Here is a 23,148-nt window from a genome sequence, read left to right as displayed (position 1 = left end):
TATTTATTTTGGTTTTAGGGGCAGTAGTTAAAGTAGGGAAAGATGTAATTGCCTTTTCTTTTTGCTTAATATTTTAAGTATACAAAATAAAACCCATAATTATTCAGTTGGCTAATTGCATATTTTTTCTGGCTCATTGTTACCAGTGGATAGTAATTTGTTGTCATAGATGGTGTGTTGTCATAGATGGTTGGGAAAGAGAGTTAGTCTAGTCCAGTGGTGATGGAACAGACAGGAAAATGAATTGTTGAATTACTTTAGCACACATTTCTTGACTGCTTTGAAGCTTCCATGCTTGTTTCTCCACTCTGTGGAATGGCACATAATATTCCATGGGTAAAATCAGTGAGAAGCAGTCCTTCAGCAGGGCCAGGTTTTACACCTGAGGTTTATCTCGCAGATAAACCACAGGAGACTTGTGACAACAAACTTAATATGCTTAAAAAGGCTTCTTTTTAAATAGAGTGATACAGGTTTTGTGTACTAATAAGAATATATGTTGTACAGAGAACTTTGTATTTTGAATATTCCATGTGCCAGTGTTTAATTGTCACAGATGAGGATTTTCACTCTGTGGTTTGTGGTTTCTTGAGGTGGCTTCCAATATACTACACAGTGGTTGAAGTACTTCCAGGAGGTCCACACAGAGGCCTTCATTGCTAGCAAAGTATCAATTCTTAAGTCTTTTGTGGCTCCATTTATAATACTTTAAGTTCCAAAATAATTTTGGGACCCTGCATTTTAAAATATGAAAATTTCTTAGCCTGCAGTTCAAATTCTCCAATATTAGGGCTCTTGCCATCAAGATAACTGTAGTCATGCTTTTTCTGAAAAGCCAGGAGATGACAACCATAGAAGTAGCGGTTCTGTAAATGCAGATGTGAGTGCTAAAGTAGAATGCCATAACCAGGGAATGAAAAGTTAACATTAGGAATATAAGGAAAAAAGATGGGTCATAGCGCGTCATAAGTGTTGCCCACATTGATAAAAGTCTATTGCATCTAGCTCCCTTCACACCATTCTAATGGTAATTGTGATACTTTCAAGCATGCACATATCCAAAGAAACAGTGCATTGGAATTGGATGGCTCTGGGATAGGCAACTTTAGGATATTTCCTTCTTAAAAAATGGCCTTCAGTGTGACCACAATTGAAAAGCAGTATGCCAGGTTATATTTGGCCAGACACTGAGTACAACTGAAAGAAGAAAAAAATTCTTTGTTAAAATATATAAAATATGGGGAAAGGAGCAGAGTCTTGGCTAGATCCCAGGCAGTTAGTGGTCACAGGTGATCCTACTATGTAAGAGCATGAGAACTAGGAGCTTAATTCCGTCCCTTGAAAACCAACAAGGTATTCTCCATCTTGGTTTTTTTGTGTCTCAGCACAGGATGGCTAACCCAAGGGTTTCTGTGCCTCTTACTTCATGTTTTGAGGGTTTGAGCAAGACCAAAGTAGAGACTACATCTTCACTGACCTCCTGTGTTAAAGTGAATTTCACCCAAAAGGCCTCTTTTGGAATAAACAGCTTTTATTTCCTTAAGTAAAAACAGAGTTTCTTCTGATTTGCTGAAACCAGATAAAAGAATCTAAATCCATTCAGTTCTGTTTGGTTTGGGTTCTGAAGAAAGGCTTCATCTCAGTTGGGTTCATACTGCAATTTATTTTTTGAGGGTTTTTTACATTAGGGAGAAGAAAGGGGATGTGGAAGGGAGAGATAACTATGTTAAATCAGAAGCAGCTCTTTTCTAAAAAAGAGTTGAGTTCCTTTTTCCATAATTAGCACGGTTTTTAAACTGCTGACAGGGCTGCGTTGCTGCTTATTATGAATAAAAGCTGGACATGGATAAAGTTGGGTTGAAATCTTGCCCAGAAGGTTTTGAACACAACTATATTTTATGTTCAAATGTTATATTTTTATCTTAATTTTATGTCCCTTTTGACTGCTATTATGAGATTAAAGTTAGATGGATAAAGTCCTTTGAGAAGCTGGATAAAAGTTAAATTGGCTGAGTCAGTTCAAACAACCAGAAACAAAGATGCATTCTTCCTGGGTTGAAAGGATTACTTCTGATCACTAAAATGGTCTTTTGTGACATTGAGATTAAGCAACGTTATATGATAGTGCTCAGACTCAATTCTCCTCATTCCACTGCAGTACTCTTTCCTACCAGCTGTTACTATCATCAATTCATTGTTTTCAGGTTGGCTCTAAGGATCTTCTCTCATTAAAGAAACATCATATTGATCCTTCTGGGCATTTTCAGGGTATCAAGACATGAAGTAATTTAATTAGTGTCATAATAGAGAATGTTTTCCTATAGTCTGGCACATGATAATAAGCAGAAAGGCTGCAAATATAGAGTGCTGCTGTCAGTCAGGTTTGACATATAGTGGTGTGAGGATGGTGTGTGTGTGATTTTTATCTGAATGCTAGAGGTAGCAGTAGCAAAAAAGCCCCCATATGGCCATATTTAAAGCTTGGGTTTGATTTTTGCTCTGCATCTTTCCATCACTTACCTGCAGTTTGGGGGGACTGAGAAAGTTTGGGGTTTGTTCTGTAAAGATATGTTTCTATTTAATCAAGAATTGTTGCTATGAGTGTTCAGGTGTTCGGTCAATATAATGTAATTTTTGTTCCTATTTAACTCATAAAGGGAGAATGTTAATTGCTGTGTTATGAGCAAAATGCATGGGAGATGTGGAAGACTTGACTGAATACCAGAGAAAAAAATGGAATCCTTCCCTGCAGAAATATCCTCTTTTCTTCCCATCAGTTCAGCAGAAGTGTATCTACTGATTAGGTTGAGGTGTAATAAAAAGTTCACTTGCAGATGGAAGTACATGAGACACTTTGTCATCCCAGTGAGTCTTTGTGTGTTGTCCCTGCAGAATACTCTTAGAAATGGAAAACCTGGGAGTTGCAAGCTGGAGGTGTCACCAATTCAGGGATTTCTGTCCAAAAGGTGTCTTGATGGCTCATATGGAGATAAAATGAAAACACTGTGGCAGAGAAAAAAAAGAGCACAGAATACTAAGTGGTTCAAGTGTATGTGTATAGATATTCATGTATATGTATTTTTTTTTCTAAGCTTATTTTTTCACTCTGCCTGTGTTTTCATTTTTTACCCTTTTGTTGCTCTTGATAACCTCTTTTCTAGCTCTTCACTTTGTGTGTAGGGGAGCAATAACATTTCATTGTAAATTGTACCTTTTAGTCCAGATGAGAGTCATTTTCTTCCTGGACCTTTTCTGAGATGCTGAGGACAGATGTCACAAGCAGTTCTTTGCAGCGCTTGGCTCAGGCAGATCCTTAGAGCTGTGTCCCCTGCGTGCCATGCACAGCAGTGCTCAGTGTGCACTCTTAATTGCCCTTTAGTAGGTCATCTGTCTAAAACCTGGGAGAACTGTGTTCTTGTTATAAAGTTTATTTCATCCATGTAATGAAGAGACAATTTAAAGAGAATGCTTTTTGAAATGCTTTTATTTCACTGTAAATCTTGTCATATGAAATACTGTTTTGTACACTTGGGCAATGCATCAATAGAAACATAGTTCAAAGAATGAAGATAATTTCTTCAGTGTTTTGAGGCTGCCTATACTGAGCAGCATTCTGGGTGAAGGGTAGACATTTTAATGGAAACTATTTATTCACCTAAATTCAAAATCTTTGCTGCAACTATTGCTAAGCATTCCATAGAGCCATCTTTTATCTTCTCTCAAAACATAAGATAGATTTTTTTTTCTGTATTACTTGTTCAGTATTTCAGAGATTTCAACAAGAATATCATGAAATGGAAAACTCTCTGTATGACTTGTATTCCTTATGTGTAGCAGCTGTCAGTATAAGGAAAACCCCAAAAACCCCAAATATAGAATCTTCTTTACTCTTTGATGGGAATGCTTTTCTCAGTAACCCAATGCTCCTAATCAGGAAAATGGAACTAAAATATTACTTCTCTTTTCTCTTTTTCTTTCCTTTTTGGGGGGGGTTGGTTTGTGTTGGATTGGTGTTTTGTTGTTTGTTGGTGGGGTTTTTTTTTTTTTTTTTTTTTTTTTTTTTTTTTTTGTTTTTTTTTTTGGGTTTTTTTTTTTTTTTTTTTTTTTTTATCTGTAGGGTTTGGAGTTTTTAAAATTGTATGACTTTCCAGATGCATTTGCCAGTGCCCAGGAATCACAAGATGTCTTTCTGCTTCAAAGAAACTGTTCATATGAGATTCAATATGAAAAACATACTGTTGCAGGTGCCTGCAGATTAGACTGTGCATTTTTGAGTAAAGTATCTTCTCCTGTAGGTACCGAGAAGTCTGTAACAACCATCAGTGGGAGCAGGCTAAAAAAATGGGATTAGAGGATGTCATGCATCATGGCAGGCTATCAAGTGTTGTTATGTCTGCTTCTAGCACTGCATGACATGTCAGGTCTAAATGCAGGTGTTGTGGGAGGTTGTTTTTGTCTCTTAAAATAGCTAACATTACAGTCCTATGGGTAAGTTTTAGCTTTTTTTACTATTTTTACACATAATCTATAATGCTTTACTCAGTGTTGGTCTTTTAATGGTGAAAGTTACTTCACTAAATCTAATGACTTAGGAATAGGGGGCTTATAAACATTTAGAAGGAAATTTTAATGCTACTGTGAGATAAAAAATTGAATTTTTGGGCTTGTCTGTATGTGTAGGTATGAAGACTGCAATTTTTGAGTTGAAATGTCAAATATATTCTGATTTTTCTTATGGAAAGATCATATTATATTAAAGATGGCAAAATGTTCTCTGTAATGCTCTCAGCAGTAATGGAGCTTGTCAGAGAACAAGGCTCCCAGCAGGGAAAGAGTTTCTACAGTGTGATCAGATATGTAGGCAAAACTTAACCTTCTGCACCTAGGATAAGGCACCTTTTTCTTGCTAGGAATCGCTGGATTACAGAATAGTCAGGGTTGGAAGGGATCATCCAGTCCAACCCCTCTGCCAAGGCAGGGTCAGCAAGACCAGGTTACACAGGAAAGTATCCAGGTGGGTTTGACAAGGAATATACAGTGGGCTCATGGCTGGCATTGCAGTTGTTGTGCTGCTTCCCTGCAGGTCCCAAATCACCAAATCTCAGCAGATGCCTCTTCTGCCCACGCCTGAGTGTGCCGCTGGTGCTCGAGGCTCTGCGTGCCATGGGGCAGGAGATGCCCCGCGGGATTTGCCTTGTCCAGAAGCAGCAGCTCCAACTAATTCGCTCACTGCATAACAACCTTGGGAAGTGCATCTTAATGGGGTTTTAAAGGGTTTTGAAGCAAGATGTTGAGGGCTCATTTCAGTGCACTAGAGCTCAACTGGAGAAAACCAGCAATATTTTCTTTTCATTTCATTGCGGTATACTTTTCTAAATTATCAAAGCTGCACCTTTCCAAGTTGAAATTTTGGGGAACATACCTTCTGGAAGGTGTTTGGATAGAGTGCTTCCAACTGGAAAAAATTTTTGGCATGTCCCTAAATTCTGGGTCTTGATAGAAAAACAGTGGAAAAACAAGTATTTTTTTAAACGTGGGTAAACTCCTGCGTAAATTCTAAAATAGAACTTTTCATTTTATTTGAATTTCATCATGTTATAATTTGTTGTCCTAGAGGAATAGAATGCTAAAGTGAGAAAAAAAATAATTGGAAGCTGTTCAGTGTTCCATTAATAGTCCCTGATTAGGAGAAAATTAAAGAACAATACAGTAATGATAAATTATTCTAAGAGTGGCTGAAAAATGTGCCTATGTTCATGGAAAATCAGGGACATAAACTAAGATACTTCAGATTGAAGACAATTAATTATTTACTGTTTTTAAATTGGGATTGCCATACTGCAGGAAAGGTGGAAGTTCACATGCACAGAGAGAGGAAAGACATCGAGTCTAAGAAATATTTGTGACAGCATGAATTTATGCACTCATTCCTAAAATGGGACTTAAGTAAGATGTAAGAAGTACACAAGTCTTGTGCCAGCTCTCTGCACAGGGGTGAATTTAATCTAGAATGAATAAGGGTCTTTTACTTATTTTATTTATTTTTCGCAGTCTCTCTTGCCCACTTCCTAACCCTGTGCTTTTTAGACAGTATTTTGGACAGCAATGCACCACCTGTAAGTCAAATAGCAAGGGCAGTGTTTGTAGGAAAGTTAATATATTGCTTTAATCTAAATCAACATATTGGCTTTATGGCTTACTCAAATGTTAATAAATACACCAGTAATTTCTAAATGTTATAGTTTAGAACAAGTGCTTAACATTTACAAACTAAGCCAAATGACAAAAAAAAATATTTACTAATAATTGCAACAGAACTGGACTGGATGGTGCAGCACCTGATAATTACTGGCATTATTTGTTCTATGAGTGCATTTTGCATGCTATCCTGTTTAGTGCAGCATGTGGCTGCAGATTTTGCTACTGTTTCACCATTAATCTGTGTTGTGAACTGTGGTTTCAGCATGCTGAGATGTAAATTCAGCCAATTAAAGATTTTAAATATTATATTTCTGAATGTTCATGGGAGTAATCTGATTTCTTCTTAATACAACTGCTGTAAATGGTGTTAACACAGCTAAATTTTCTTTTAATATTGATTTTTTAAATGTATCATTAAAATTTAGACCCTGGGAGAAATGTATGGTAAAGGAAATTGAAGGTAATTTGCCTTTCATCAACAAATATTTTTGCCCAATGTTAAAGTAGTTTGCACTAAAGACATAGGAGGCAAGTTTGGAGTTTTGTGTTTGAAATGAGGTGTTAATTATGATGAAATATAAAGGCCTTCAATAATGGAGTTGGATCACAATATATTTCACATATTATTCTATTTGGATGTTTCCTGTGTTCAGCTGAACAATTACTCTTTTTATTTACTTATCTTTGTGTGCATTTTGATATATATGCATTTTTAATTTCTATTTCTTTTAAAATAAAGTTTTTTGGTAGATGGCCTTTTGTAAAGATAGTTGTTACATACAATTTTGTTTTGTCCGAAGTTACCCAGGGTTGGAACTATCTCCAACACACCAGTAGGCACAAAACTTACAAAACTTTGTAATGCAGATCGTGCTTTCCTTTTGTGTCAGACATGTTTTCATATTAATTCTTCGGTAGATTTTTAAAACCACAATCAGTCTTTTTTTTTTTTTTTTTTTTTTTCAATGCATATAGTTCATACAGATTGCAGGGGGAAAAAGTTATGGCTGTTTTGAAACCATCTTAATCTGTACATATGCAGGCAATCTTCCTGCTGAACTCTGAAAATAAGATCTGATTTTTCAAGGGAACTCTCATGCATGAGGTGGAGGTATGCCTCTGCTTTTTTTTTTTTTTTCAAATATCAAAAAGCACCTTGACTTTATGGATGTTAGAAATTTTAATGTAAACATTTATCTAAGCAATAGTAAACTTTGCCTCAAGCATTTTTTCAAGGAAAATTATTGTCATCCTACAAGGATACCATACATTAAAGAAAAAGTGCATACAGCTGCTTGTGGGGGGGACTGTATTCAGGAAGATCTTTTGTGGCAGTAAAAATCTTAGCTTTGGGGCTACTTTCAGCTTACCTCTGTGCAAGAAGTAGTGTAAATATTTTGCTTTCCAACTGTGCTTTACAAACAATTCATAAAATGTTATGTGAGGATGAAATATACTTGTCCTCAGGCTCCTTCATGGAGATCAAAGTGGCCATGAAAAAGGCATGAACTTTGAGCTTTAGGTTATCATCTGTAGGTTATAAATAAGAAGATACAGCTATAATCTTGTAGTGGATGCTTTCTGCAATTCTTTTTGAGGCAAGTAATACCTTATGGTAACTTTTGCAGCTAAGACAATGTCTGTGATGGATGTGATGCATCTCTTTACACTTTAAATAGGGAGTCAATTATTGAATAATGTTACTTGAAAGCTCTTTCTGTTCAGGCTTATTTAATAGCCAGATCAGGCTTATTTAATAGTTTATTGACACAGCCAGATCAATATTTAAGAAGGTGCTCAACCATAGTGATTGGATTGCTGAAGTTTATGGACAGGTTACAAAGCTCTGAATGTAGGAATTTAAAACAAAAGGACTGGAAAATCCTTAACTGTAATGCCCTCCTTGTCATCAGGCAGCTGTGTCATGGTTGGAGACATGTTTTACAAACAGGTCATTACTTATTAGTGGCCCTTTCATATTCTCTTCTTCCTTGTGTTCACACATCACATTATTTTCCTTTAGTGATCTTACATCCAAGTTAGTATTGAGAATAAACCTCTCAGATAAGTACCAGCTAAAGTAAAGGGAAGTAGTATATGCACTACCCATAGAGCAGAATACTGTTTTACTTTTGAAATTGTAGGTTTTATACTAGGTCATGGTTGGACTTGGGAGTCTTTTCCTATATGCCTCCAACTGTATAATTACACAAACTCATGAACATTCACAGAATGTTATTCTCTCTCCTTCCTCCTCCCACCACTCCCATCTCCTGTCACTTGAAAAACCTGTAAATTACCTCTCATCAGTCTACAAATGCATGGCTGTTTCCTCCTTTCAGGAAACATACAGTCAATCCTGCCAGATTTGATGGGATTAGCAAGAGACAGGAGTAATCACAGAGGACATTTACTCAGGTAGTTACCTGCTCAGTGCCCTAACTATAATGCTTCTCAGCCTCAGTATTCCACAGGAATCCCCAAAAAAATCTACCAGTAGCCTAAAGTAGTTTTTCTAATAAACTTCATAGGGTGAAAGGGGTATATTTTCTTCTCCCACTTCAAGGAAAACCCATGATGATAGCTCTGAAGCCATAAGGGTGCCCCTGGTGTGTGTCTCCTGTTCCTCAGATTGCGCAGGGTAACCTGCTGTGACCCAGACATCTCTGGAGGTAGTGGGATGGTGCTCCATTGCTAGGAATCAACCTCATACCATTGTAAAGGGGGAGCAAGGCACACTCATTATGGGGTGTGCACCCTGCCCCTTCTTGTACCACCACAGGATGACACTGATTACACATCATATTTTTCACACCTTTTAATAGGTGTATGGCTTAGGTCTGAGGAAGGCATTTGAAACAGTGCTGTTAATACACAGTATTTCCAGCTCTGCTGCATCAACAGGCCTTTGTGGCCTGGTGTCTCCATCTGCATTGATTACTTAGCTCTTCAAATGCTGCTGGATCTGGAGGTAGAGAAGATACTGTTGAGAAGCCTTGATTCCTCCAGCAATATGCACCTACCCTTGACTCACCTGAGGCCAGATTGATACTAGCTCAAATCACACAGAAAGTGGGACCAGACAATCAGAAAACCAAAGCAGTCAAGTGTCTGCCTACGTTCTTTTTTAACACTTTTTCATTTGTTACAGCTTTCATTTTTTTCTTTGGCTTCCACTATAACTGACATCTGCCTTTTAGATTTTTTTTTCTACAAGATCTCATCAAGTTGTTGAATGCCCAACAGTTGCTTCTTTTCAGCCTTCTGAATTCAACATTTTCCTTTGTCAGATGGAAAATGATGCTTTCAGCTACAGATATTTCAGCTTTCATTGATGAAAGCAGAGCTTATGGTGTATAGGGAGATGTGCTGTCTTTTATTATAACAGCTGATACAGCTGAAGGAAAAAACAAGCTTCTGAGCTCACAGCCCTGCTGAAGGACAAGCTTGTGAGAAAAAATTTTACTCCCTGCTTGATCCACATTGAATAGAATGTGGATAAGTAGAAGCTAGGAAAATCTCTGAGCAACAACAGCTGCTCAGTGTTTTGCAGTAGTTCAATACAGAAATGTTATTTCAGCCCCAACTCTCCTTTTTTTTAGCAAGTAGTGTTGCTGTGTTCACAAAAGGAAAGTAAGTAAATTCCCTTCCACCGTCATCTGCAAGTCTCCCAGTAAATGTCTACATAAAGACATGTTTTATTAATATACATTGTGGTTTAAATTATTGAAGAGATTCTATGTGTATAGAGACATGTAAATTCCATGTTTACTGGGGTGATTTTTGACATTTGGATAAACAAAGCAATATCTGCTTGGTTTGATTGCTTGGTAAATCAAGCAACTGGTCTCACCATCAGTAAATAAAATTACAATGGGGTCCTGGGATGGAGGTCAGCCTTGTGGCAGCTCTAGCCATGCTAGAAACACCACAAAATCTCTTTAAAGCAGAAGTAGCCCTTCCCTGAATAAATCTCTTTTTCTGAGTTCAAAGCTGGAGTTGGAACACAGCTCCTTTTCTATCTCCCTCCAAACATCCAGGATGAGGAGTAACCTACTCAAGGAATTTCCCACCCTATTCAAAGGACAGAGAACAGAAAACACAAAGGGGAGAAACTCCCATCTTTATTTTTATTCTCTGGTGTTTGGAGTACCCATGTTATATCAGTTGCCTTTTTCTCTTACTCTTAGAAAACAGAGGCTGAATTTGAAGTTTGCACTGTCAGGGCTGTTTCTGCCTGAGAAATACATTGCATGCATATCTAGCTCTCAGTCTCTCTCTTTTACATTTATAGTCGCTGATTGGCTTTATGAGTTTCTTCTTAAAATGTAGAAGCTGATTGGCTTCTAGTTTCTTCTTAAAACTGAGGTTGACTGACACAAGAGATGATGGGAATACTATGTGGTATCCGGTCTGGATTTCTGAGTCTCCAATAACTGTAGTTGAACTATGTCTTTTCATCAAAAATTTAGTGTTACCTAAAAAATTGCTGGTAAGGAAGATATCATCACAACCATTAAATGTTACATGTTTATTGGTTAATTATTCTGACAGTTAGGAAATGTATATGTATTTTCTGATTTTAAGATGGGGCTTGAGTTTTCAGCCCTCCTACACCTTCTTTCTATTTTGCAGTCGACTGTCTACAGAGGAGCTTGTGTGGCATTTGCAACAGCCTACTTATGTCAGTTGTGTTAAGTCTGGCCTTAGGAAGAGGATTTTTCTCCTCTATGTCTATTAATCTGATCACAGCATTCACATAATGGGTTGAGATTGCCTCTTCTTTTTTATGTTAATAAACCAAGAAATCTATCAGTCTACTCAAAATATTTATTACTTTAGGAGGGATAAAAATCATGACATTAGGAAAAACATACTTTTATTAAGTTCATTATATGTTGGAAATCGCACTTATGGTGATCTAGAGTTTAATGTTGGGAAAAGCTGGCCTATTTTGAGATTCCGTTTGCTTTGATCTCTTATTTCCTGGGGATTTTCCACAGCTTCTGTGTCATGAAAGCTGCTTTGCCTCTGACCTTAGTAAAAGTCATATGGCAGGCTGTTTCCTTATGTTTGTATAGCCTGAAGTTTCTCTTTATTCCCCTACACTTTCTGTTATGCAATCCTTGACTACTCTTTTTCCTTACATAAATTTTTTCCAAGTATCTACTCTAAATATCTTCTTCAAAGCAATAAGATCTGTCTTGTCTTCCTTCTTCACTAGAATGGCACTCAGATCTATACACTGTCAGTACACTAAGTCTTTTGCCAGAAGACAGAAGACACTGAGTGGAATTTGGCAAAATTGTGGCCTTTTTAAAGCTAGCTGGAACATATGTAAGAGCGAAATCCATGACATTTGTTTTGGGCGAATTCCTCAAAATTTAAACCATAAATTTCAGACAGTTCATTGCTTTGCTTCTCTGAATCTTGCTAAGGATAATGCACATCCCCTTTTTGTCTTTCATCATGGCATATAATGATTCTGTTGTTTTGACATGAACTTCCTGTTTTTTCTTCCTCTGCATATTTTAGAGTAGCAACTTCTAGTGACAGAGAGAGAGATTTGAACATGCATATACTTTTGGAAAAATACAACTATCCTGGATGAAATAGCTAAGAAGGTAATTTTGTATTCTGTTAGAAACTCTTGAAATGAAATGCAGTTTTGACCATGATGCTGCCATGTTTATAGAGACAAGACATTCCTCTGGAAAAAAGTGCTAGTGTAGTCAAAAGTTTGTCTCCTGTCAGTGGCTTCTGTGCACACACTTTATCAAAGCTTAAGGAACCAAGTAATTCTTTTGTTCAGTTAGCATTTCAAGAGTTTTATGTGATACAATGGCTATGTAGGAATATACAGTTTATGGAAGGGGTGATTTTTTTTTTTTCCCTCCTTTTTCATGCCTTAATTTTTGCTCTCCTGAGACAGAGTTTTTCTTTTGCTTGTGAAATAAAATAAATCCAAATCAATCACAGTTTCTTTGCACTAAATCCTTTCATTTTATTTTTTTCTTTTCTTTTTCTCTTTTTTCTTTCTCTTTGCACTTTGTCGCCACAATTGGGTTGAGATGTTCAGTCCTACTTTATAACTAACCCACAGTTTTGTAGCTTTTTCCATGGTGAATTACAGATCAGTTTTTCTTTTAAGGATGATAGACATGGACTTGGTTAGACTATTGTATCTGTCTTAACTTGGGTTCATTATATTCCACTCTAGAAAAAAAATGTCTTGCCAAATATTTTTATTGGCTTGTCACCTTTACTGCTATAAAAACTTTAAATTGAGAACCTATTAAAACCAGATTTTAAAATGCCTGAAAGTCACAAGTATGTTTTCTAGCAATATGTATGGGGTAATTTTAGTGAATGTCTGATTTTTCATGAAGTTTTTGTAATTTTCAAAATCAACCTGCCTAATTTAAGAGCTCCTTAGGCTCCACAAATGCTGTCTTTTACTGTTTCACGAGGGAATGGATAATTAGTCGGAAAACTGTGAAAAATTTCAGCTAAATTTTCTCTCTGAAATGTCAGGGGAGGACATGGTAGGAGGAACTGCCCTTTGAGCAGGATGATCCGCAGCATCACATGGAAGGTAATGCCATATGTCTGGCAGAAAGGCTCCAGGAGACAGACACTAGGGCAGATTTTCAGAAGGGAAAAAAGATTGTAAGGGGCTGAAATATCTGAGCCATTTGATCTGAAATAAGAGAATGAACTGGAGAATTACAAGGCATCTTTGTATTTTGGGTGGAATATGGACCTGGATACCTACTAAAGTTTTGGTGGACTTATCTCCATTTATAATGATTTCCAAAACATTAAAGACATGTACAATTTATTAAAACTGAGTCTTTGTATAATATATGTGAATTTTGATTTGCAATACTCTCCTGAGGTGCACTTTCTGATGAGGGCTATGATTAAATGGAATATCCTTATATAATAGCAGAGGTATTAGCAATGGTTTTTTCTTCCTTCCTGCCACCGAGCTGTCTCTAGGCCAGTGACTTTTCTTCTTTTCTTCATTTTTCACCCTTTTGCATTGTTGAAATCAAGATTAAGTTACCCAAGAATTAAATAATAGGGAAGCCAAAACTGAGTATGTTTGAGAACCATTTTCAAAGTTAAAAATAAAACCGATTTGTACACTTCTGTTTATGTTTATAATCTCTTGCTGATATATAAATTAAAGAAATACAACCTGATTGTTGCCTGTAAGCCAAATCCACTTAATTTGACATTGATAGGAGCCCAGGCATAACCAAAAGACCAGTAGACCTAACAGTTCCATGAACTAAAAGTTACACTTGTGCTCAGGTCTGCTAGGAACTGCAGAGTACAGCCAAAAGACCAGCCTTTATTAAAGAGACCCTACATTGCTGAATAAAATTGTGGCAATCGAATCTCAACATAGCAGTCTTATAAAATGTTTTTTTTTTGCTCCTTGACTCAGTATGGTAGGAGAAATTCAATAGGGTTTTTAAGTTCCCTCAATAAGATTTAGTTGCACAGCTCCCACTAATTAATTTATTTTGCTAAAGTTGTCACTTAAATTGTAAAAGAGTTGAATATACAAATAATTTTTTACAGAATCAAGGACCATTTTATCAATGTATGCATTTTAAAAAGTGTTTGTCCTTTATTTGGACAATCTTTTGCTTTATTTTGTTAAAAATTATTTTTGTTTGCTTTCTTTGTATATTGGTAAATTTTCTGTTGAAGGACAGGCTATAGTAACATTATATGAAAATAAAAGTAGTTAATGAATTTTTTTTTCCCACTCTGGTCTTAAATACAGTGGAAAAGTTGCAGTGTGAGGTGTGATAAAATCAGTACCCAAGGATTTAGGGTATAAAACATGCAAATATGTATTTAAGAACATGATCAGTGGCAGAAAAAAAATTGACTAAACTTACTGAGGTGTTGCCCACAAGAAAGATTTTAGGGCAACTTCCCAAGTTACAAAAGCAACAACCCTAATACTTCCTGCTGCTAAAGGCCACTCCCATACACATGCTCCCTTGTCATCCAAACCTGTCCTCAGCCAGAACTCATGCTGTTACCAAAACACCATGTACCAGGAAAGGCTTTCTAATTGCTTTGAAGATAATTACTGGAACAGGTTGCTTAACAGAACTGTATTATCCCCTTCATGGGAGATGGTGAAGAAATGCTCAGCTGATGTGTGTGGCCCCTATATTTAATCCGCCTCTGTGCTTGGTGGTTGACTGGGTACCTTCTGGAGAGCCCTTCTTAGGCAAATTTCTAGGATCTTTGTGATGGCAAACAGATGTGATGTGATGTGGTAACAATCAGTAGATGATTGGCATTGATATTCCTCGTATCATTAACGTAGAAGGACTGAACCAGTACTTGGACAGAGTGGAAAATTTCCCCAAAGCCCTCAGCACAGACCCAGTTTGACTTGTAAATCAGTAAACGTTTCAGTTAAGGCTACACATGGCCCTGTGATCCTTATGTGCAGGGAGTGACTGGAAGTGGAACTAGTTGAAGTAATTTCAGTCCTTTTTTTCGTCTGGATAAAAATGCAGATAGCCCAGGTTTTGCCACCTGTCATATCAAGCCAGATGAGGTCATATGAGCTGCAGTCATAGCATAACAAATATCCCATATACATCTGTGCTACTTCTGCACTGATATCCTTGGAGATCTTTCACCCTGAGGACAGAAAACCTATCAAAGAGAGGAAATGAAGAGTGAATTGTGCCTTTGAGCCAAAATATACTGTAAGGACCATCCATAAGCAATAACACTGAAGGATAAATTTGTGATAAGTTACTTCATAATTTCAACTCCATGTGCCTTCATAAGAAACTGTTTTAAATATTGGGATGTTAACAAAAAGAAAGAATTAAATGTATAAAGCACAACCACACGTGGAAAACCACTTACTTGATTGACTTTTTAAATTGCTTTTTCCTGCTAAACACATAAAAGCTGTTCCCAAAAAGGTTTCTGGGTTTTATATATGAATACTTTTTGATGTGTTTTAATGAAGTTTTCCTATAACCTGATGTTCTTCAGACATGTAACTTATAGAATAAATTTATGCCATTCTGCTGTAATATTCTGGAGCTGAAGTCCCCTAAGGAAGCCTTAAAGGTTTGACATGGTTTAAATGCGGAAAGCTCATGTTGTTAAGTTTGCCCAGGTACAGATATTCTATTCGCTATGTTATTACTTGTTGAAATTCTGAGAAAGAAACTTGGATTTTTATATATTGTTACTATGTGGCTAGCAGGAGATGGTCAAAGACATTAAGTACTAGATGGGAAGTACTTTGGGAATTTTCCTTATGAATTAAGAGAAGAACCTGAGATGATTCAATTAATGTATGAGTTTCGTGTGTTTCACATAAAATTGTTTATAATCAGTGAAAGATAAGAGGTTGTTGCAAGGATATGAGTTTAAGCTCACAGTTTGAGCATCAGAACCAATTATTTACTTGTCAAAAACTATGTTTAAATTTGTGGATATGTACAAAATTTTTTGAGACTTGAGATTGATTTTATGCTGAGACTAATTTTTTTCCACAGGAAATTTGCAGTGGTGCAATTCTCTTAACCCACTACAGTTTTATCTAACAGTATTCACCACGTAAATAGTCCCATATGTATGGTGAAGAATAAAATAATAACACTGTGGGTTTGTTGCTGTTTGGGGTTAGGTTTGTGCTTAAGCAAATCAGTCTTGTCGTGCTGCCTGATTCAGAGCTGTAGTTCCTAGATAATCACAGGGATTGCAGCAAAGCCATGGTTGTGTTCAGTGCTGGTCTTTAATATGTGTTTTGTGTCCTGATCCTTGTTTTCATAATCAGGATACATGGAAGTCTGTAGAAGCACCGTAGGCTAAGAATCATCCAGAAAGCTTGGGGACCAACAGTTTGGAGATGTGCAATATCAGCCATTGACCTAAAGAACTTGCAGTCTAAGTGGCTGCAAGGGATTTCCTGTGGGTGGCAAGTGGGACCATCTCAGCTTTGGATGGAGCACAATCACTGTCCTTATATATGGGACCAGTGCACTGTCCCAGCCTCAGAACGTGTCTTTGATGACTGGTCATATAGGATGCTTCTGTCCTTAGCACCAAAATTTGGGTTGTCTTGGATGTTTGGATTGTAACCTGAAGCTCATGTTACTGAGTATGATATGGACTCGGGACTGACTCAAATTACACTTGTTTTCTTGTTTTGTGGTTTTGGGTTTTGTTTGTTTGTTTGTTTGTTTGTTTGGGTTTTTTTTTTCTTTTTTTTTTTTTTTTTTTTGCCAATGCAAGCAAATGCAAAAGATGGAGGAAAGCCCAAAAAGAAAAAAGAAAAGAAAAAGAAAAAACCAGAACAATCAGTGTCACTGGGGCTTTTTTCAGAGTCAACTCAGGAGAAAACAAACTGTTGGTTGTTCTGGAGTTAGATTAGGGAAACTATCCTACCCTTAGGAAATACTAAAAAAAAAAATAAAATAGAAATGGATAAATGTTTAGAAATGGATAAATTCAATTGATAGTCATGATTTGCACTGCAAAGGAGAAGAGGCCTGTGTCATGGAATTGGAAGTAATGTTGGGGTCAGGAAGAAAAAGGTGTGAATAGTCTAATTGAGTAATTCAGTGGTTTTGCCTCATTTTTTGTAACTTGAAACTGTAACCTTGTCATACCAATCCAGTCATACCTACAGGAGATTCACAGTGTTTGGTGGAGAGAAACAGGCATCTCAGGAGGTTGGTTAGTGTTATACACAAAGCAGCCACTTGTTTCTCTCTGTTGAACATAATTACAGCTGGGGCTGACTTGTTTGCGCATAGATCTATGAAGATGCATGAGATTAATTCCTGCTTCCATGTGTCCTAGAACAGGCAAAACCCTTTCTGCCTGTTTAATTCTCTTACTCTCTTGTGTGACTCCTTTCTTTTAGTACAGACTAGGTCTTAACTATGACTTCTACTGGTCTTCTCAAAGGCTCCCTTTCCATATTAAGTCCTCAATTCTAGTGGCTCCCTGCCTAGCATTAAATAGCAATTATATGGGATAAATTTAGTCATCTGTTAGTCAGACAGATGAAGCAGACTTAACAGTTGAAGAAGTAGGTTTCAAATTGCAGTTTCAATGGTTTTCCAGTGTCATTCTCCCACTAAGATGTCTAGCATCTTTTGCAGGAAGGGCAGCTGTCTGGCAAGGAATTTGATAGGTTTGCTTTGGGCAAGATTAGACATATGTTTTAACATAATACAAAATGTAGCTCATAATTTCATAGAGACATGTTCCTCTCTGTAACGGATACAACAGACAGATGGGGGAGCACAAGTTTCAAGAGACACAATTATGATTCATTTGTGAAAACAGGCGTGTTGCACAACAGCTGCTTGCCAACATCAACTATTCTTCTTTTGCCTTACAGCTGTGCAACTCTATTTTAAAAGGTTTTAATTGTTTTAGAGAGAGAAACGGATTTTGTTTGATCTAGTATGTTTTAAATACTTTTTATAAATAAACCATCTAGAATGTTTTGAAATGAAACACTTTCAAAATTAAGAGTAAAATATCTGGAAGAAATGTGGCGAAGATATGCTTTTCAGTGCTTTTTTAAAATGTAATTAGTCACAGAAATTTATCAGTACCTGACTTAAAAGGTAACTTAAACAGGTCAGTTTGAAAGAAGAACAAAGTAGTTTTCAGACAAGAAGCAGGACTAGTTTTAAAAGAAAAGAAGGAATAATTTGCTGTTAGTAATTTTCAGTCTGGAATTTAGATTTTCTTACTATATCTTACCTGTTTTTTTATTGAAACATTTCTTTTGTTGCCATCTGTTTCCTCATGTTTTTATAAACTCCCTTTGTCAAGTCCCAGTCCATATCTGAATCTGTGATGGTCATATGTCTTCAAAGTTGGAGGAATAGCTAAATCAATTTCCTAATAAAATCACTATTGCCTGAAATATAAAGCCTGTATTTTTACAATTATTTATTAAGTGCTCAATAGATATTTTATTGCTCAGTGGATAACAAGGAAACATAAACTCTGCTGTTGTACTTGTAAGTATAAAGTTTGTTACTCCTATTACAATTTTTCTGGCTTTCTTAGAGAACTGACTAACATCTATACATTAGAGTAGTAGCTTTTAATTGTTTCAGAACTTTCCTGGAAATGTGGGATGATTTAATATTTCATGTGGTTTTCTTTCCTGCTTTTGTGCTTCAAAGGATGGTGAACAAATTAGCAGAAACCTCAGAGCCAGCTACCGTCCTATATCTGCACAACTCCCACCAGCTTCAACTTGCAAGTTCTGCTTAATGACTTGAAATGGATATGGCTTTATAGTCTGCATGTGATGATTGAACTCATGATGTGATGAGAAATGAGTATGTGCTAGAGCTGCAGGATCAAACCTTTAGGAAGTACATTACCCTAGTGTACAGCTTCTAGTATGCCTTAGCTTTTTTCACTACAATTGAACTCATGTATTTTAATCTATACCTCATCATATTTGACTTAATGTGAGAAAGAAAATTTAAAAATTGCTCATTAACTACGCCTATTTATGCATACATCTAACAAACTCTATAGACACGGATTGTTTCAAAACAGGTTCCGCTGCAAGCAGAAAAAATGTCTGGTGACTCTCAGTTCTCCTCTTCAAGAGCTTATAAAACTTGGATTTAGTATGGAATCTTTAACGTAAAAAAATTATGGTGAGTTAGGAATTTTGTAAAAGTGGAAAAAAACCCAAGTATTAATTTCAAGCTGGACCCATAATAGTTATAGGGTAGGTTTTCAAATCTATATAATTAAGGGCTCTAGAAGGATTAGAAGGAAGCTTAAATCATAGGATTTTTTTAACTGAAATGCACTCATAGGCTATGCATAATAATGTGGATTTTTTCCTACAATGATCAGCTGAAGAACAGTAGAATGGGTAATGATGAAATTACTGTAGAATCCAGGTCATGACTCAAAAACACTCAGTACTGTGAGCATAAGAATACAGCAGTACTGTTTTCTTTTTCATTAGATAGGTATACAAATAAAATGAACAGGAGAATAACGAGTGGCCAGGCTCCCATAATACTTTTGACATAGATGCATGGATGGATGAATGGATGATGGATGGTGATAGGCTCTCATCTTGCCTTTCCTGCAAGTAGATACTTTTTCTGAGTATCTACTTTGTTCCATCTGAATTCTACTGACTATAAGATCATAATCTCTCACAATATTTTTCTTAGAATCATAGTTATGATGGTTTCCTGATTTGACAGTTCAGATCTCTTCAAACAGACTGGCATATGTTGAGGTATTACCAGCAAAATCTGGATGACTCCCAGTCTCTCATCCACTCTATTCCCTAAGGGTGGACAGACGTTTTTGTTCTCTGTACAGATCTGGGGTCCTGTAGTTATGATTCTTATCTTGAAGCAAATAGAAAAAGACTACTGAGGTTTGATAGGGCTTTCCATTGCTATACAGTCTCATCTGTATAAAATTAATAGCTATAGGAAGGTTTCTAACAGACTTCACAAAGACTCTGGGTGCCCTGCCTTTGGGGTCAAAACTCCAGGGCATGAGACTTAGAATTTGGAAGCATTTGGGAATCAACACTTTACTCTTATATCATGGCAAAAAAGCAATGACCTCTCTCTGTGACCCCTCTCCAGAAGGGAGAAACCAACATATTTATATGGATTCAAAATAATTTAAAAAGCATCCTAGGCTTCCAGATTATAAATCCTTTTCTGACTTCTCAGACTAGTGCTATCAATATAACATTCACAGATTTACTTCTGGGCAAAAAGTCTCAGCTTTTACATAACCCTCTGACATTCAAATGACTTTTTCCAATCAGAGTTAAGGTTTGACTTCAACTTGGCTGCCAGTAGCGTAAGAGAGTTTGAATAAATAAATCTTTAAAACCAGCCTTGATAAGTTTTTTAATCAGTTCAGAAGAGCTTCTGCTTAAGCCAAATTAGTTTCAAAGAGTTTATAGAAGTGATGCCGAATAGGTTAGCCTGCCAATTTAAGCAAATCTCACAGTGGTCCTAAAGTTTATACCATTCCCACTAATTTCTACATTTTCTTTGAACTCATTTACATAAGTGAATAATATAATCCCAGCCTCAGAGTCCTTGAGTGAGAACTATTAGCACATGTGGCCACCAAAGTCTATGGAAAGATTTCTGTCTGTGGAAAGATTTTTGTGGAAATTGGGCTTGGTTCTTGGGTTCCCTGGGACCACTGTAATTAGGAATGGATTTTTCCTCTCCCTTTCATTGAAATCAGTGAGAATTGCTTACTCAGAGACCTTTAAAGTAGAGACCTTTAAAATTCTAGCCTTTCAACAGCCTAGCTTGAATCCATGTTTGAGAACTAGCTATTCTGTAAGATTTTGATTTCATTTGTACACTGTAAATCCAGATAGTAGTGAGAACTTAAGGTGGTCTAAGCTGAAGTTTAAGATGACTGGATATTTACACCCTGCTGAGGGCATGATCCAAAAGGTATGGCATGAAGGTTTAGCTCACTTTAACTCTATTTCCTGTTGGGAAATTCTCCAGTTTAATGTTTTTATTTTTTTTAAATTAAAGCCAACTGTCTTTCCTCAAAGAGGGGGAAGGTGTAGGAATCTTGAAATCAAAGATCAAAGAAAAGCAATTCTCTAGTCACAGTAGGACAATGTCAGAATTTCTGAGCTCCAGGTACTTTGGTGTTATGTGAACAAACAGGGTGGGTTGAAGCCACTAGCACGCACAAGAATATCTCTGAGACCCTGCTGGCTTCTGTGAAGAGCAAACAAAGGGTGACATTATCAGCAAAATTGTTTAAAAAAAAGCCCTACTGGGATAAATTTTTAAACAGAAGTTATAACTTAAGAAGGATTCATATTTTGTTAAATCTAGTGAATTGTTGGCATGTAATATAAACAATAAATTCTTTCCTGCTGGAGGAAAACTCACTGGAATTAATTAAATTTATACCAGGGATAAAGTTTATGCAGCACTTATAAAGTACACTTCATTGAAATAATTTTTATTTTTAATGAGTTCAGTGGTTACAAAATAGTTGTCTAAAGGTTTAAAGATATAGATTTAGTGAACTTTTTGAACTGCTTGCTATTTGAATAATATTAGCAGTCTAGAGATTAATAAATAATAACAGTTCTGCAGACTTGAAAAAGAGTTGGACAGTCATGCATGAAGCCTGTGTCAGCACAGAAGAATACTTCTGTATTGTTCTTAAAGAATTTCTCTGAGGAAAAAAATACTCCTCTCGATACATACATTCTCAGTAGTTACATTTTCCCTTGATTTGGAAGTAAAATCTTTCGAAATATGATTCGTATTAAAAATTCCAAATATTGTGTCAACTTGTAGAATAGCTTAAAGGAAAGAAGAGGGGGCTATGGTGAAGTTGAATAGTCACAAGTGTGTTGGAGGATAGCAATCTTAAATAGTATAATATCTGTGAGCAACCAAGAGGCTACATTCTGCTCTCAATTACTCTGGCATAAATCTAGAATTACTCATTGGAAGTTCAAAGTTTTTGCTGCAGATTTACACCCATATAATGAAGAACAGAGTTCAGTTATGCAAGGGTGGGAAAATCAATTTGGCCGGAATGTAACTAGCCTGGAACGCAAACTCTAATCACAAAGGAAACCTTTTCCAGGTCAGAAAGCAGACTGCACATTGTGTATCCCTCTTTTATTCTTCCCTCCTCCTCCACCATCTTTAGCTCTAATACATTCAAGCAAGTATAGACTCCTGCTCCTTGCATTAACATCCCATGGCATTAGGCATTGGAGTGCTTCACCTTTATTATGTAAGGAAGCATAAAAGTGCTCAGGTATATTAGAGTCAAGAAATTCCATAGAAAGCTAAAAAAGAAGTAGTACAATATAAGCAGAAGTAGCTGGATTATACTTTAGGTGAGTAAAATATGAAGCTAAAATCAAAGTAATGGGATATTGGGAAATTTCCTAATTTGAAGTAGGTTTCTGAGAAGACCAAAATCTTTTGAGAGGTTATTGGAGGAGATTTTTGAATAGTCTGCTAGTTACAGATCGCAGTGTTGCTCAGGTGCTTTTTACTGCAGAAATTTTCATGCTGTGCTGCAGCAGTTTCTGAAAAGAAAATAAAAATACTGCCTGCACATCTTGTTCTTATTCTGGAGAATATTCCTTCACTGGGTGCAGAGAAGGGAATGGAATGAAAAATGAAAATTTCAAAGAGAATATAAGAAAAAAATAAAGGAATAGAAAGGAATTATGTATGGAATCTAATTATATCTTTTCTAAACAGAGACAGAGACTGTACTGTATGTCTTGTACTTGGCCTAGAGAAGTGGTGGGAATCACACAGTTTTGTACCAATAGAGACTCCTCCTGGATCAGGAAAGTTACTGTATTGTTGGCTGTAGTGCTGCATGAACATGTAATGAAGATCTTTTCTTTCTAAAGACATATCTATCTGAAGCAAATAGCTTCTGCCTTTGTCACCATTGAAGGTGCACATGCCACCAGTGATGTTTTCACTAGTGGCTGTTAACTTCTTGCTGATTTATACCTAACAGTGTCTGTTTAGCTGAATGCTGCAGCTAAATAGCCAGTTTAGTCTCCCTTCTGGTTTTGATAAAACTGTACTTTCTTTGTAGCTCATCCTAGTTATTGTAGGTGGAAAAAAACTATTTTGGCTTTCCGTTTATTTTTTAATTTGCGAATGCTGATGTTGCTTTTGTGGCTGCCAAATGCTTGTTACATATGTCAGCTCTAAAAACCCAAGTGATGGATGAAAGCTGGGAAAAGAGTTGTATTATTTGTCTCCCATCTAGCTCTTTTCTTGCACTGGAAGGTAAGACCAATATATAAACATAGCTTCCTTTTTTTTTTTTAAATAACATACCACATCTGTAAGGTCATATTTCTCCCCAGTATGCAGA

This window comes from Ammospiza caudacuta, chromosome 5 (genome assembly GCF_027887145.1).
Source record: "Ammospiza caudacuta isolate bAmmCau1 chromosome 5, bAmmCau1.pri, whole genome shotgun sequence".
NCBI classification, from domain to species: Eukaryota; Metazoa; Chordata; class Aves; order Passeriformes; family Passerellidae; genus Ammospiza; species Ammospiza caudacuta.
This window is presented reverse-complemented; position numbering follows the sequence as displayed.